The 14,191-nt window shown below is 38.9% G+C and overlaps 1 protein-coding gene across 1 annotated transcript in view; it reads left to right on the top strand.

Annotated features, from left to right (window-relative positions):
* The first annotated feature begins 9,275 nt into the window (after positions 1-9,275).
* ANXA2 (annexin A2) overlaps positions 9,276-14,191 on the top strand; it is a 56,457-nt gene continuing 51,541 nt past the window's right edge. The window contains exon 1 of the mRNA XM_007479511.3: positions 9,276-9,449. The gene's annotated coding sequence lies outside the window, so the exon portion shown is untranslated. The remainder of the gene's footprint in view (positions 9,450-14,191) is intronic.

The following is a 14,191-nucleotide window of genomic DNA, read 5'->3' as shown; positions in this document are numbered from 1 at the left end:
CCTGAGATACAATGGTAAGGCCTTTTCCCTACCCCAGATCCTCTTTCTACCCCTCCAGTGCCCACATCTAGATTTTTGGGCATCTGGAAAACAATATTCAGATCTTTTTTCTCTCCCTTCTTTCACCTCACACTCCCAAACTTGTGATGGGTTTGGGAGCCAGTTTGGAAATTAAAATTTGGATGGTAAAAAAAAAATAAATAAATAACCCTTACCTTCCATCTTGGAGTCAATATTGTGTATTGGCTCCAAGGCAAAAGAGTGGTAAGGGCTTGAATTGAGCCAGGGCTAGAGATGGGAGGTCCTAGGTTCAAATTTGGCCTCAGACACTTCCCAGCTGTGTTACCCTGGGCAAGTCACTTAACCCCCATTGCCTAGCCCTTATCACTCTTCTGCCTTGGAGCCAATACTTAGTATTGATTCTAAGTTGGAAAGTAAGAGTTTGAAAAATTATAATAGTAAATGACAAAAAGTTACAGTTCCTAAAGTTAAAAGAATGTTCATTTAAATATAATGGCTACTCTCCTTCAACTCCCCATTCACCAAAGCAACAGGTCATAATGGAACTTGCTGGGCAATAGAAATTCCCTAAAGCCTTTTATTCCAATTCCCCATGAATTGTGTAGCAGTCCACACGTATCTATGGACAAGGGAAACAGTTAGAATGTAAAGATTGTATAAGAAGAGAGCATGCTCAGCCTTGCGCATGGCTAGTAAAGCCTCTAACCCTTAATCCCAGCTTCCCCCAGGTTAGGTGTGAAATCAGGTTTCTTTGTGTTCACCTGGCTAAGAAAAACCACACCTATACCTTGTTGTTAACCAATGATAATCATCCCTATGTATTGTGTATATTTGCATATCAAAGACATTAAAAGGAGCAGCCACAGCAGTCACCTCCCTCTCTGGGATCTCACCTCTCACCTATGTCTGTCTTTGCTGGAGCTTGGCCTCTGGCCTCTTGGCCTCTGGCCAAGCTCCATCTTTAATTTTTTTCCTTCTCTATAGCTCTCTCCTGGGACCTGGCCTTCGGCCAGGCACCTTTCTTCTCCAATGCTAATACCTAGCTCTTTCTAATTCACTCCATTATCTGCGCCCTATTCTCTCAGCCGTAAGGTTCATGTTTGGCAACTGGCTTAAAGAACCTAGGCTAACTTCTCAGCTAAGCTATATCATCCTCTGACCTGTGTGATATTAATTTTGGATCACTGGATGGATCTAGCCTTTGAGTTGTCCAGAGATTGGAGTTTTGCTGTGGCTCCATTGTAATTAATACGACCTGGTTTCTGACTCATTTCTGCCATCTCCTACCTGGTTCTGTCACGCCCCCCGTGGAATCCAATCTACTATCCTTTCTTTCTCTCTCTCTCCTTGAGGCATTCGCAGAGACTGCCTCAAATTGGGCATTTTATGTTTAGATAGCCAGGGTCCCAAACCAATGATTTTCCTAAAAACCGTCTCTTTATCCCCTTTAAAGGAAACTGTATGATGCAAGTGTCATTCCTTCAACACCTACAATTTCATTAGTATGGGAGAATTAGCCATGAGGAAACAAGCAGATCAATAACTGCTCTGTGAGGAGCACTTCGGTCTAGAGCACTAGACTTGGTATCAGGAGGACCTGGCTTCAAATTTGACCTCAGACACTTCCTAGCTGTGTGACTGTGAGCAAGACACTTGCCATTCAGTCTTAGAGTTGTTATTAAAGCAGAAAGTAAGGGTTTAAAAAAAATAACTCCTTTAATAAGGGAAAAGGTCTGTACAAGAATATTCATAGCTGTGGTGGCAAAAAATTGGAAAATGAGAGAATACTATTGTGCTAAAAGGAATAATGAAGTGGAGGAATTCCATGCGAACTGGAACAGCCTCCAGGAATTGATGCAGAGTGAGAGGAGCAGAACCAGGAAAACATACACAGAGACTGATACACTGTGGTACAATTGAATATAATGGACTTCTCTACTAGCAGCAATGCAATGATCCAGGACAATCCTGAGGGACTTATGAGAAAGATGCTATCCGCATCCAGAGAAAGAACTGTGGGAGTAGAAACACAGAAGAAAAACAACTGCTTGATCACATGGGTTGATGGGGATATGATTGGGGATGTAGACTTTAAATGATCACCATAGTGCAAATATGAATAATATGGAAATTGGTCTTGATCAATGACACATGTAAAACACAGCAGAATTGCTTGTTGTCAATGGGTGGGAGGGGGGAGAGGAAGAACATGAATCATGTAACCATGGAAAAATATTCTAAGTTAATTAAATAAAATATTTCAAATTAAAAAACTCCTTTTTGTTTTATAATCTGTAGTGTTTGAAGCTCTGAGAAGTTAGTTGTTCAATTAAGGTTATGTTCAAGATCATATTACCAGTATGTGTCAGAGACAATACAGGAACCCAGGTTTTCCTAACTTTAGAGGCTGTACACTAGTGGTTTCAAACTCAAATAGAAATGGATCCCTGCAAACCTGCATTTTGACTTAGAAAATCACAAATTAACATTATCCAGGTTGATGGCATTTTTATTTTCTTACACATTTTCATATTTTAAAATTTTAATCTGATTCTTCAGATCACTGAGGAGCTTGACGTCACTACTCTTTTACACATGTAAAATGTCCCTTAACTATTTATTGAACTGAAGTTCAAAATGACTAGTTACAATTCAGGAAAGAAATCTTGAAATCACTCTAGTAAATAGTGCTTTTTGAGTTCTCTGTCTAATGAGTTGGGGCTAAAATGGTCAGTGGAATGCTGGGCATCATCAGGAGGGGTTTAAAGAGAAGGACACTGTCCTAATCTTTCATCAAACCCTAGTGTATCCCCGCCTGGAATATTATAGGAATGTTTGATCCCAAAGTTAAAATGAGTAGAGTATTGAGTACTTGCTCTGAAATCTAGTACAAAAGAACCTGGGTTAACTATCTAAGAAGGATAAACCAAGTATATAAAGAATTCTATGAGAAGCAGGTATTGCAGCTAGAAGGGGACCCAGAATTGAATGGTAGGAAGAAAGCAGACTAGCTTGCCTGTGGGAAACTATACAATGCTTTCAATGATCCTAGTTTCTCCCTGAAACATAAGCTCATCTTTTTAATATCAATTATTCTGGTGGTGGCAGAAAATCATGGCATATTACAGTTCCAGCAAGAGATTCATGTTGTTGATATTGTATTCAGAAATCATTGGCATCAAAGTTAATAGTTTAAACTATTAAAAAAAATTTAAACTATTAAAAAAAATTCACTGAAGGAATGGAAAGTAGAAAACTATGGCCTGAGTATTGTGAGGGCTTTAAAGTTAGAGAATAGAAGAAGAAATGAGAGACACAAGTAGAGAAGTGGTATAAAAGCTATAGAGAGAAGCAGGATAATGTAGTTTCACAGAAGGCAAGAGAAGAGAAAATTGCAAAGAAGAGGTGGACTTGGGCTTCAAAGAGAATAAAGGCAGAGAACTGGAGTTTTTGAGGCAGTTGCCTTGAAGGCGGTTTCAACAAGAGGTCGTGAAAGGAATCAGATTTCATAGTATTTGAGAGGGATTGCGAAGTGATAAAATGGAGGCAGCTGAACTAGGTCTCTTACAAAAATATATGACAGCAAAAGAAAGGAATGTGGGGCAGTAACTGGAGGGGGCAACAGGGCCTCATACAGTATTTTCTTTTTTAAGATAGAAGAGATCCGGATAGGTTAGAAATCATGTGAGAAGGATCAAGTGTTTGGGGGACAGATGGATACCGAACAGAAGGGAAAGATACTAGAGAGGGGGAGGTAACAGATTTAGGACTGGAAGAGAGGAAACTGAGGCACAGAGAATGAAGAGGTTTGCCTAGGTCACCTAGCCAATGGCAGAGTTGAAGTTTAAACTTCCTGACTCCAAATCTAGCACTCTAGTCATGGCCACATTTTGCTTCTCAAACATAGTTGCAATGACAATATTTTACAGATTGTATTGTCCTACTAGTGCAAGTCCACTATATTTGGTATCCTTTGTCGCCCTTTTCCATCTCTTCATAATAATTGTTCCTGTAATTTCATCTGAATAGGGAACTCTCTTTAGTAATTCAGGTTGGAACCTTCTATGCCATTTGCAGCCCTAATTACTTAGAACACTGAGTAGGATGATCTACTCAGGGTCATATATCATATCTGTCAGAGAAAAGTACTTGATTCCAGAGCTCTGCTATGCTTAAACAAAATGCATCGCATATATTTTATCAGCTTATCCTCCCAACAACCCCATTATTATCCCTCTTCTCTTGATGAGGATATTGAGACCGAGAGAGGTTAAGTGACTTGTCCACTTAGTCTACTTTATACCTACTAGCTAGTGTAAAAATTAAAATTAATATACTATATAAGTACCTGATGCAAGATTTGAACTCAAGTCTACCTGATTCCAGGTTCAAAACTCTTTTCACTGTACCATTTAGCATCTTGATGATGTTAAACTAGATGATCATTAGGGTCTTTTCCAGTTCTAAAATTCTCTGATCAATTCTATGAAAGATAACATATATCAATTAATATAATATGGGGAGGGGGCAGCTGAATGGCTCAGTGGATACAGAGCCAGGCATAAAGACTGGAGGTCCTAGATTCAATTTTGGCCTCAGGCACTTCCCAGCTGTGTGACCCTGGGCAAGTCACTTAATCCCCCATTGCCAAGCCCTTACCACTCTTCTGCCTAAGACGTAAGATAAGGGTTTAAAAAAAAAAAAAAATATATATATATATATATATACAAATAATATGGGGTCTTGTCTAGTAAACAGCAGTCCACCTAGGGAGAAAAACATAAAACAAAGGGGGAATCAAGAAGGATTAAATTTGTTCTGTTTGGTCCTAGAAAGCATAACTAGGAGCAATATTGGATGTTGCAAAGATTTATATTTAGGCTCGATGTCAGGAAAAATTTGCAAACAATTAGTATCTTAAAGTAGAATAGGCTGCTTCAGGAGACAGTGAGTGCCTTCTCATTGAAGGTCTTTATACATAAGAGATTAAATAATTAATTGCTGGGTATATAATTCACAGCATTTCTTTTGCAGGTGAGCATACACAAGTTATTCTTCAAACAATATGCCCATTGGTGTATATGATGTTTTATTGGTTCAGCTCATTTTGCTCTTCATAATTACATGCAGATCTTTCTGGTTTAGAAAATTATTTCTCAGCATTTCTCATTGCACCACAATAGTAATCCACCACAATCATAGGCCATGATTTGGTTAGCCATTCCCCAGTTGATGGACATTCCCTCAATTTCCAGTTCTTTGCTACCACAAAGAGAATTGCTATAAATATTTTAGAACTTACAGGTTCTTTTCCTTTTTCCATGAACCTTTTAGGAAACAAGCAAATTGGGGTATGGGTTAGACCAGATCAATGGTTCCCAAAGAGTTTTGTTCTTGAAACCCTGTCGGCAACAAGAAAAAAGCATTGTGAACTCCCAGAGGAATTTAATATACTTCTCATGATTTTTTTTTAGGTTTAGTAAGTACTTAAAATAATAATGATAACTTTTTTTGCTCCCAAAGCCCCAAATTAATTTATATTACATAATTATAAAATATAAAATTCCATTCTACTTTCAGTTGTGAAAACTCTGAATATAAAATTTCAAAATTAATTGTAAAAAACATATGAATATTTTCTGTGGCATATTCTTTTCTTTTTTACTTAGTTTATTACATTAAAATTTCCAGGTATCTTTATTCCTCCCTCTCCTCCCCACACTAGAGAAGGCATCATTTGACCAAATTTAATCTTACAGAATTAAAAGACAATTCAGGAATACTTCATATGCTTACAAAAATATGCAAGAGTTCATATTAAATTTCTTTGTTTTACATATATTATTGGACACAAGATTTTACTCAGCTAAGTTAGAACTGGAAGATGTTTATAAACTTATATACAAACTTCATTTCAAAGTTGGACTTTTTTATTTTAACAAATAGTTGCAATATTTAGTTCAATAGCAGATAAACACATTTATATTTGGTTAGGCTTTGATTTTTTTCTGTATTTTGATTTAAAACAAGAATAAAGTAAAAATACTTGCTTGTACAAATTTGTTAGAAAATGGCTAGGGGAATTTTACAAACTCTCTGAGGGATAGAAAACATTTTTTAAAAATCATAGCCACTTAACCAATTGGTGAAAATAAATAGAGTTATGATATAAAATATTTACTGTTTCTGACTAATAACCAGTGCTATATCATATGATCAATGTACTTAAAGTTCAATTGCATATATTGCTTCATTTTTCATAATATAAATAACACCTTTAACAATATAAATAATGTAAACTAACCTTTGTAAGGAAAATCATTACAGACATACCTTCCTTCTCTTCTACCACTTGGCATGCCATGCATACTCTCAGAAAATCTACTGTATGACTGATTTTGCAAACCAAATCACTTGAAAATATACCGTAGAGAAGTATAGTAACATAAATGGAGGATAAGTTTAAATTGGAAAACAGTCTTAACATTGCAATGAAGAATAACATGCAATTTATTTCTATGATGGCCAATGCTTGCAATGTGCATACCTAATGATTATCATTTTCAAACAACTTTACATTTTGTCACAAAAATGTAAATAATGCCTAGATCACATAATGACACAACTTATGATTGCAGCAGAACAAGGGAACTACTCTGGGGAAGTAAACAGAATGCAAATGGGAGAATACACATGAGTCTGACTGTCTCTTGGGAACTGGTTTGTGCTTGGATGTTGATCTCTTTTGATGGTTTGGAAACAATTTGATGACAGGTTGAGAAACTATAAAAACTTATCAGAAGCAGGTCAAATTTGATATGATCACTGCATGAACATCAAAATGTATGCAAGATCATGACAAGTGGCAGGAATAAATCTAGGCTATTTCAAACATTCACATTCTTATTGTTATAGAGAAAAATATTTTTGTGGCACAACTGAGCAATGATCTACTATTTAAGGTGCCATTAAAGAATGTTTAGCATGATCTCCTTAGACAATCATGAACTACTAAATGGGAGCCATGGACTAGATGACTGATAAAACCACTTCCCTATCTAAAATTCTATGATTGTATGTTTAAAAAAAATCTAAGAAATGAATAATGACAACAACTTCCCGAATTAATGATGCCAAGCCATTTATCCTTATCCTTCCAAGTTCAAGTCACCATTAAAAAATTAGTTTGTTTAATTTGTTACACTAAGCTTTATGTTTCACATGAACAAATAAGATAATAATATTTTTTTAAAACCTTTGAGGTTTTAATATATTATATCTTTTGAATGAAATACTTCTTTGGTAGTACTTAACACCAATGCAATCGACAAAATTCTTTCCCTGAAGGGATAAGAGCCCTGTGTCAGAAAAAAGGAGATTCTAATTATCATCTGCCTGTTATTTTTTTGAAAGAGATACTGGCAGAAAGCTGACAACCCTTACCTCAACACTACTTTTCTAGTAGGTTCATAAACAAAGCCTTTCAGTCCAAGGTAGAGAGTGAAAAACAGTCCAGGAATTATATTAAAGATATCCAAGTATCAGAAATATGACATTTATGGTTTTTTAAAAAAATATCTTTCATTTAAAGTCTATTATAGACAAAACCTCATGGGATATTTGGAAGGGATTTAAAATGAAAAAAGAAAGTGGGAACCTTTGATATCTGGATAGAGGAAGACTACTTGAGGCATTAGAAGCCATGTGGGAAAATATCTAGAAGTAAGAATGGTAAATGAAGATGAGGCAGGAGGTCTGAGTTCTAATTTAGTCTCCTATTAACTAGTTTCATTGGCTGTGTCCAGGTTACTTCAAGTCTCTATATTTGTAAAATGAAAGAGTTAAATTTGATCTTCTATGAGATTCTGTTATTTTTGTTCCAAACTAATCTTTAAAGAAAGAAGGCAAAATATAAGCAAATAGGGAAGAGTGAGGAGGATGGAAGATAAAACCTTGAAGAAAAGAAAGAATGACTTGAGTATGAAAAGTGGGAAGGAAAAAGGGAAGCATTTAAATGAGGAGGTAATGGCAAGACCTTTAACATTTTTTCCAAAAGCTTTTTAGATAGATTGAGAAGAAAAATAGCTGGTTGCTAAATGAAACAAAAATAATGTTTACTTAATGGTTGCCAAGGAGAATAGTGTCCCAACAAAGTACTAATGATGAGAGATGGGGACAAAGTCAAGGAAATAGATAAATGACTGGGAAATAACAACTGTGTTAAAATAAGGAAGAAAAGAAATCCAAATTTGGGACTGGACTGATACTTGGCACTAAAACAGTGGTCAAAAATTTTTGCACATAGCACAGCCTTGCAGAATTAGATCAAACTTTCAGAATACGTTGAATAAAAAGTTCTTGCAGGATCCATTGCATATACTCAGATCTCAGATGACTTCTTAGGGAGAAGTGGAAATTGTTAGAAAAACCTCCGCAGCAAAGGAGTTTCGTCTAGTTTGGAAACTTGGCTTTGAGATTGTTTCCAGTGAGCCAGAACAGTTCTCTTACCCACCCTGTTCGAACCCTGAGTGCTGCATGCCAGGTCTTGCCCATATGTGAAAATCTCGTGTTTCCAAGCCTGCAATGAGTTTTCCATGCACTTCTTTATTCTAAAGGAGAGGCAGAGATGCCAAGGACCAAGTGTAGCGACAAACTCACGGGATCATTCTGATAATGCATTGTGGCTTTCTTCTGGGAACTGCCTTGGCTAAGATTAAGCTAATAGCTTTGCAGACAGTAATAGAAGAAGGGTGCCAGGAGTCTTTGCTCAGGGGAATAGAGATTTATGTTTCCTGGAACAACCACCCCATTTTCTGCTTTTAACACTGACAGTATCAAAACATGAAACTATTTAACCAAGCTGAGAGACAGCTAATTCATTAATATCAAGCACACCGTTCTCCACCCAAAGAGTGGCGACCCTCTACGCCCACTCTTTTGCCCCAGCCTCCCCTTTCCCAGGTCTTTAAACTTAGGGTGATGTTGAGTAAGGAAGGGGGGAAGGAAGGAAGGATGGGTGGGTGGCAAGAAATCCAGAGGGTGGACCTGTGAAAAGTAGAATCCAGAGAAAGACGGTTTGGCCCAGACGTCTAATAATAGAAAGATTTTGCTGGAGGGGTTGGAACTTAGTACTCCGTTGGCTAACTTGGGGGCTGGGACTGAACCCCGAGGGAACCCCGCCCTTTTAGCTGGGTTTTTGCACAATGTTTCCTGCCTCGGTGTGTCTATATAGCTGTGTGAGTCACTATGAATCAGAGGAGGTCCGGGCGAGGAGAGGAGAGGCGGGGCAGGGACAGGAGTGGAGGGGAGGGGCGGGGCGGGGACTCCGCTCCCACTGAGGATGTGGCAGAGGATAAAAACCCCACCCAAGCGGTCCTGGCTCTGCCCGAAGCCCTACTAGCTCACTGCTGTCCCAGAGCTTGGCGCAGGTAAGGAGTGACCCTCCCGCTATTTTCCATCTCTCCACTATAGCGGGGAGAGAGAAGTTTGTGAAGGAAAAAAAAAAAACCAAACCCAAAAGCCATTGATTGCAAAGAGACTCGGGTTGCTTTGGGGTGGAGGGGGCTGGCCAGAAAGATGAGATGCAAAAGTGGGGGTGCTGATCCCGCACCAGCGGCTTTTGGGGAACGGGGCAAATAGCACGACTTTGTAGGGTCCCATAAGAGCCCCTCGGCCTGCGCGCGGGCTACCTAGGCAGGAGCCCTGGGCCCTACTGGGAGGAGGTGAGGTTGCAGGGGGGCGAACAACGGGTTCTCGCATTCCAGGGGGAAGGAATCCGCGCTGGGGAGGGAAGGGCGTGGCAGGGATCGATGGCCCTGGAAGCTTCAAGAAGTTTTGGCAAGTGGGGTTTTCAGAATTTATTTCTTCATTTTAAAACTGCACACACTTTTCCAAAGTAAAAGAACAGGCCAGAAATGAGGGTTCAGTGAACTCTTCCTGCAGACCTCTATTTTTTAAGATTGAAGTTACTGAGGAGGGCTGGTCTGGTTGCAGTACTGCATTATGAGGGAAAGCCAACAACTGGCATGGATTGCAAAAGCAGTTTAAAGCTCTACGCCCTGGTGGAGAAGGGAGTCTTTTCTTTTCTTCCCCCCTCCTTCCCTCCTTTTTCCTTTCCTTTCCTTCTTTTAATTTTCCTTTTCTTTTCCTTTTAACCTTTTTCTTCACTTTCTTTTTTCTTATTACTTTTGTTTTCATTTGTGTGGTCTGACGGGGTAGGAACAGCTTTTGCCCATTGATCCCAGTAACTTGGGGAGTTACCCTGCCCTCTTGGTCCCCAAGATTGGTGCAGTGGGCAGGGTTGTGGCTGATTTTCTGTGGCCGGGGGCCAGTTTTCTCTGCAGCTTAACAGGATGTTTCAGATGGGAGTAATGTTGGGTAGGCGATGTTAGTGGCCGAAATGCCGAGGGTATAAGAATTCTGAGAGTACAAATAGAGGCGTGGCATTTCATTTAGGCCCAAATGCCTACTTTGGTCTTGGATCAAATGAATTTATAGTATACCTGTGCAGGCTGTATAGAAAAAAGAACGAACAATAGATCTAGATTCCAGCATTGTCTTAGACTTTGATTTTAAAATTTCCCATTAAAAACCAAAACCAAAAAAAAAAAAAACCCAACCATTTATTTCTCTGGACCTCAGTTTCCTCATTTGTGAAAAGAAGACATTGTACTAGACAACCTTTAAGATTTCTTCCAGGCCTGACATCCTAGGATTCTAACTAAATTTCAGCAACCACAAAACCTCAAAAAGTCAGTTACCTCATCTGTTAAATGGGGATAGCTGGTTTTTTTTTTTTTAAATCTTCTAGCAGTAAAAGCAGCAGCATGGTAGGATGGAAAGAATTGGAGTCAGAGAACCTGCATTCAGATCCCTTTTCTGACTCCTATCTCTTTGTCCCCAGAACTAGTCACTTCCCTTCTTGGCCTCCAGGTTCCATATTTATCAAGTGAGACACTAGTATTAGATTGTTTATCATGGCCCTTTTATCTGTACTTCCTATGACTTTAGGATAGAAATTACCTGTTTTCTTATGAAAGAGCATCCCTGAAGTGTGTCCACTTATTCTGAAATGGTTATTAGCTCCTTGAGGGCTGTAACTGGGGTTTCTATTGCTTAAAAAGTAAATAGTTTTTGTTTGGGGTTGGGTTAGAAAAGTTTATTTGTAAATTAGCTTAGAAATAGGAATAGATTTCCATGAAGAAATAAGTAGTGTAAGAATTTGTGGTTTGTTTCCCAGGCTAGCCCACAAAAGACTTTAAAGCACAATACAGGCACACTATGGCTGTCATAGTACTAGTATGACTTCTGGTTGCTTTGAGTAGCAATACAAGAAGTAGAAAAAGAAGAGTTTCTTTGCCCTAGGCATAATTTTGAAACAAGTGAAATTTGTTTTTTTTTTTAATATCTTCTTCCCTTCACCTTCCTAAGATTAATTTCGATACAACAAATATTTAAGCATCTCTCACATATTAGGGGCTGACAAAATTTACAAAGATCAAATAGTCCCTGATCTCAAGGAGTTTGTGAATTCTGCCCCCCTCCTCCCATTTCTCCCTACCTTTCTCCTAACTCTCCTCCCCCTCCACAGTACATTTGTGTAGCTCTAAGATCCAACTTTTTTTTGCTAGGTTTTCTCTTCTCTCTAGAATACTCTGAGCCCCACAATGCCCATTTTCCTCCCCTCTTTCCCTTTCCTACCATTCAAAATTCCCTTTTCATCTATGTAACTATCTCTGTGGAGCAAGTATAGTAGCAAGAATACATTTCAAGTGAACAAATTCATACTACAGTGTCAATAATGGATAATCTTTTAACTATTTGAGGCATATTTGCCTATTTAAAAGTGGATACATGTTCTTTTGAATGAATCTCTAAATTGTGGACTTAGAGGAATCATAACAAAGTGAAATAAAAATATTCAGACAGTGTAGGTGATGAAAATTTTGGTATGGGGAACAGCCACATCAATTGAGAGAATCAGTTCCTGCCCCCTCATCCTCTGGCCCCTACCAAAGAGTATTTTTTGGTTTGTTTTTTTTTTAAGCTGCTGTCCACAGTTTTTGCCTTTTTCTCTACTTTAGAACCCAGGATGTGTGGGCTTGTTCACTAATCCCACTCTACCCTCCCCTCCCCAAAGTGATGGGCAAATCATGAAATGTTAGACCTGGAAAGGACGTTAGAAAGTTCATCGAAAGAGCCAGAACCTGAAGTCCTTCATTTTGAGAACAAATGGTTTTTTCCACTTCACTCTGATGACTCACCCTCTATATCATGAGTAGGTGTGGCAGGGAGATGGCAGCAGCATGGCTTCTTCAAAGCCGGAGGCTGCTTGCCCTTAACATCAACCATTGTCTCCAAGAGGCTTGCTCATGATCAAGCTCAATAAAAGTGGCTCACTGGTCAGGAATAGAAATACGGATTGGAAAGGCAACTGTGTTAATGCAGTGTGGCTTTGCGATATTAAAGCCGTGATTGATTTTATTCCTGGAGTTATGACCCCTAGCTTCCTCACAGGTATTTCTGTTAAATAGTCTTTGGAAAACAGTCTGAGGAGAGGCAGGCATTTCTTCCCTAATTGCTATTGATTTAAGGGGCTCTGTATTTTAGCTCTGGTGATGGATTTAATGGCACCAATCCATTAGGTACCAAGTCTTCATTCAGGAGGCACAAATTCTAATCAATCCCTTTTAGATGATTAGGAAGATCACTGGACATGAGAATCATAGATTTAGAGCTGGGAAAGGAACCTGGAGGCCATCTTATTCCATATGGTATCTAAACGAGATCTAGTACTCTGTACCAGACTATTACTTGACACATCCACAAATTAATTTTCTGTTACTGCTGTAGTTGATATGGCAATCAAAAATGGGATCAAACTGCTCATGAAAACGAGGCTTCACATAAATGACTCAAGTGGCCTATTGTGGTTTGTATTACTTAAAGTTGTATTACTTTGACCCATCTTCAGATGTAATTGCCTGAATTAATAAGATACTTGCTGTTTCTCCTTTTTCTGCATGGAGATCTATTTCCTCTGGTGCTTGAATGATGCCACACCCTGGCAGTGGCCTGCCACATCAGAGCACATCTGCTCACTACAAATTCCCCTTCAATGAAGTTTATTCATTTTCCCCCCCAAAGTAGAAATCTTATACCCTGAGGCAGAAATAGAAACCATCTGAGAAGTCAGGAGGAGACCAGTCTCAGGAGTTGTGAGCTGTACTCCCAAAGGGTCCTGTATTTCTCCTAGAGAGCACCCTGGGCAGCCACCCTGCTTGTCCTCAGACTGGGCAAATTATTGAACTTTCTTTCCCTATCCATAAAATAAAGGAATTGGATTAGATCGGCACTAAAGTCCCCTGTGACCTTACATCTTGCACTATATGGTCTTTGCCTTAAGAATTGATTTATTTGCTCTGACTCAAGTAACAACAGTAATTTGAGGCCTCCTTTTGCTGCTGAGAAGGGAGTGGTTGGGCGTTTGGATCTTGGAATCCAAGTCCTTTTGCTTTCTTTGCCACTCCCAAGCAGTACACTCATCCTCATTGATCCCAGCAAGTCCCAAGGCCACTCTAAATCATTTCCCACTCTGCCGTTACACTATAGCCTCTGGTATTTCAAAGACCAGTCAGACTACTTCCGTATAATCTTGGACATGACTGAGGGCCTTTAATCAAAGGAGTGGTGGAATGGTTCCCCACTTTCTTTTTGTTCCTCAAATTCCTTTCAACAGCAAAAGGCTCCAAACATATATATGCTTATTGTTACAGGGAAAATATATATTCGTAACATAATTGGGCAATTATATTCTGCTTAAGGTCCATTAAAAAATATTTAGCACATACCCCTTGGCACATCATTATGAATGCCTTTGAACCACTAAATGGAAATCTTGGGAGGTAGAGTCTAGGGAGAACCATAGTGTTGGGATTCAGGAGATCTTCTTGTCTTTGTAAACTTTTGTTTGCTTGGAGTGAAAAAGGTAGTCTAAATTGGGACTAAACTTCATTGTTGGCCTGCAGAGGTACAGATTTCATTTCAGTCACACTTTCTTATTATGCAGGATTTGTATCTACATGCCACCCCATAATCATCCACAGAGGATCTGTCTATTCAAGGTTCTGGGGGACATCGCTCCAGATTTTGTGATTATATTGCAGCACAT

Source organism: Monodelphis domestica, chromosome 1 (genome assembly GCF_027887165.1).
Source record: "Monodelphis domestica isolate mMonDom1 chromosome 1, mMonDom1.pri, whole genome shotgun sequence".
In the NCBI taxonomy this organism is placed as follows: domain Eukaryota; kingdom Metazoa; phylum Chordata; class Mammalia; order Didelphimorphia; family Didelphidae; genus Monodelphis; species Monodelphis domestica.
This window is presented reverse-complemented; position numbering and strand designations above follow the sequence as displayed.